Genomic DNA, 3,414 nt, shown 5'->3' on the forward strand with positions numbered 1-3,414 from the left:
AGTAATAAAAGACTTTAAATGTGATTCATTTGTTTTCCCTACTCTTGTTTGTCTTATGGTTTTGTCTGCCAAATTTATTAAGAAGTAAACTGTCTCAAAATGGTGAAAAAAAACATGTCTAAGTATGATCTGTTAAAGCAAACATTTGAGTAAATGAAGTAAATGCAATGTTTTTCAATACCTAACATGGCAAATTCAAAAAAGCTGACTGGTTTCACAGACATGAACATGGTTTTCCTCCTAAATTTAGAAAAACGTCACACCCTGCCTCACTGGCATTAGTGGTGAGTTCTTTTTATTTTCTTACCAGGTGAGTGGAACATGTGTATTAACTCTATAATGCCCTTTGTATCATATTTGATACGTGAATTTCTGAGACCTCTATCTCATCAACAAGATCAATACTTGCCATAATTTTAAAATGAATTTTCTGGCTATTTTTTTATGGGTTGGGTCTTACAGGACTAAAGTATGATCCAGTAACCGTCCGTAAGCACAGCATGTCTGTTTTGTCCAGCTTTTATCAGAAGAATGGAGGTTCTCAGGTCTTAACTGAAGGCAACCCTGAGCTGAAGGAATTCCAAGCAGATGCTTTTCCACAAGGTTGGGAAGGTACAAAGGGTTACAGAGACGTGCATTTTTCAGGCTTATCTTTTTACGGTGGATGTGAGGTAGCAACAGCTGTCATGCATGCATATGTTATGTACAGAAGTCACAAACACACAGTGCCAACACCTTTTTTGAACTATGTAAATCCGAATATCAAGAGAAAAAATAAACCTCTAAAATTGATTATTTTCACCAGTGAATTCTATGTTTCTCTAATAAATTCTGCAGAGATACTCAACTGAAAGAAGCCGACTAAAACTTGCAGGTGAATTACAGAGAGGATTTATCTACACCATTTAGACAAACAATTTGGATTAGCTTCTTCTAGCGTCTCAGTTGTTAGGATTTGCTGCAAAATATGGTTCGAGTCACACGGACGACAGCAAAGACTCTCACAGCGGCCGTTTAGAGTATTTTGGCAGTTGCTTTTTTTTTTTTTTTTTGCCCAACAACAGGTGATTCGAAATGATAGAATTACGGGAGATACTGTCATGAAAATTTTAAAGTGTGTATCTGAGATCAAAATGAAGGTTGAGTTCAAAGGCTTGTCTGATCCCACCCACAAACACTAAGTAAAGGGCATCTTTACTAGAGGAGGCAGATGGTGCCTTACTTTACACTCCTGTCCCACATGTCTGTTAATTTGTAACTTAACCCACTTTTGTATCATTCGCATACCAGCTGGTATTATCTAGATGTTTAAACAACAAATCAAATTATTATGAAAACACATTTAAAAAATTATACTTGGATGTTCCAGAAGATATTCAGGAAAGTTAGAAATTACACAAGCACCTAGATGCAAAACTAAACAAAAATATTTCACCTAGTTTTACATATTCCTAATTAGGTTTTTTGATTTGTTTTGTTTTTTTAAGAAAAAAATAAGACAATCAAATCACACTGGAGTGGTGATAATACATGTTTATTATCTTCTCATAGAGGAAATAATCAGGGTGATGGCGAATCAGGGCAAATTCACATGTATAGCCTTCCAGTCAAAGCTCTTTGTCTTTCGTTGCCCTCTTTAGTGCACATTCCTGTGTGAGAGCCCTTTGGTGGCTCTCACACCACAGGGTCATGGGGAGGCATGTGTGCTCCTTGGTTAATTTTAGCCCTCATTTCATCAAGGCCGTTGAGACAAAACACAGAGCCACTACCTCAACCCGTCTAGTGAAAGGTGAACCGTCTGATCTCCTAACACCTTTTTCTATCTAGGTTTCAGTGAACACGTGTCTTTGGACAAAGTGGAAGGATTACTTCTTAAACACATTTGTCTACTGGCAGCTCAAAGGGTCATGAGTGGCTTCCTGGTGGGTTTCTGTCACATTGTTTGAGTTTTTTCATGGTGAAGATTAGAATAACATATTTACATAGACTCTGAAGGTTCAAAAACCATTTAGAGATATTGTAAGTGACCGTATTTTTACTAGTGGTGGACAAAACACAGAAAAATTTGCAATAAAAAGAGGAAGGGCCATTAAATATAACTCAGCTCTGTTCAGCCTGCTTTGTCTGTGAAACTCTTTTGTGTTTTTTTCCAAACAAAATGTGCACATTGTGTGAGTTTGAAAAAGGCAGCTGCAGCCTGCAGGTGACCTTTAACTAGGTACACAATAGAAAGTCTGGCCAGGATGTCTGCTCCGTCTCAGAAGACACTGCCAGTGCCAGGTAATCGTGTCCTTGCTGCTCCAATTTGAAGTTAAGGATAGGATTGAGGCCTTTGAGTTATAAGACTAAAGCCCAGGCAAGAACTCACAATGTGCAAGCTAAACCCCATCTAGCTTTTGATTTAGTCAAACTTGAATTTTTCATTTTTGCAACTCAGATCGAGTCACGCTGTTTGAGTCTGCATCCTCACGTCTGGCTGTGGCACATTAAAATCCAGACTGAAAGTTTCCAGTCTCACAGTCTCAGGCTTGTTAAACACAAAGTAATCTATCTTCTCAGTTTACGACCATGTTTTGAATCCCTTTTTCTTTTTTTAGTTTTGACAGTTCAATTGTTTCTGCAGTAGCACTTGCGCGTCTAACCGGTGCAGTGTATAATTCATTTCTCCCACAGAAGTCCTGAATTACTTTCACCTACAAACTTAAAATGTGCTTTCTGAACAATTTAAAAAGGGATAAAAACCTCTCACAGAGGCACATGTAAACACAAACAAATGAGTGCACTTTTAAGATTACCATCACTAGTTTAATATAATACTTCAGAGGTGCAATGGCAGCCACAGAGTAAGAGGATGTTGCTATTTTCAGCACAGTCTTCAGATGTAGGGTGAAGCAGAATAGACTGCTGTGGGTCTGCACTCTATCATTGTCAAATCACTGTCGAGCTATCCACAATGCCATAAATAGATAATGCCAGTATATACATTTCAAAATAAAACATTACTTCAATGAGAAACAAAGTACAAACAGCTATTAGATAAAAGATATGTCGCGCCTAAGGAATAAGGTGCCAGAAATGTAGAAGAAATCATTTGGATAAGTCTGGACAGCCAACCTAGGATATCCAGGATTACTAATAAACAAATTCTTCATAGTTTTTCATCACAAATATCTTCTAACCTGACTGACAGTACAAGCCATCAGTGATGCTAATGAGTAATGTTATGGGATCGCTTCCCTGAATTAAAATTCCATACGGTATGTCTTCTAAGATATATCTAATATATATGTAGAGAGACTTAAATACTTATATATACATAACTGATGCTTCCGCTGTCTTCTGCCTTCACGCTGCTGATGGGCGAAAGGGGGTGGTGCAAGGGGAGTGGATTGGGATCGGGCTAATGGGAGCTTC

This window comes from Pundamilia nyererei, unplaced genomic scaffold, assembly GCF_000239375.1.
Source record: "Pundamilia nyererei isolate P.nyererei 1_Seehausen unplaced genomic scaffold, PunNye1.0 scaffold00018, whole genome shotgun sequence".
Lineage (NCBI taxonomy): Eukaryota > Metazoa > Chordata > Actinopteri > Cichliformes > Cichlidae > Pundamilia > Pundamilia nyererei.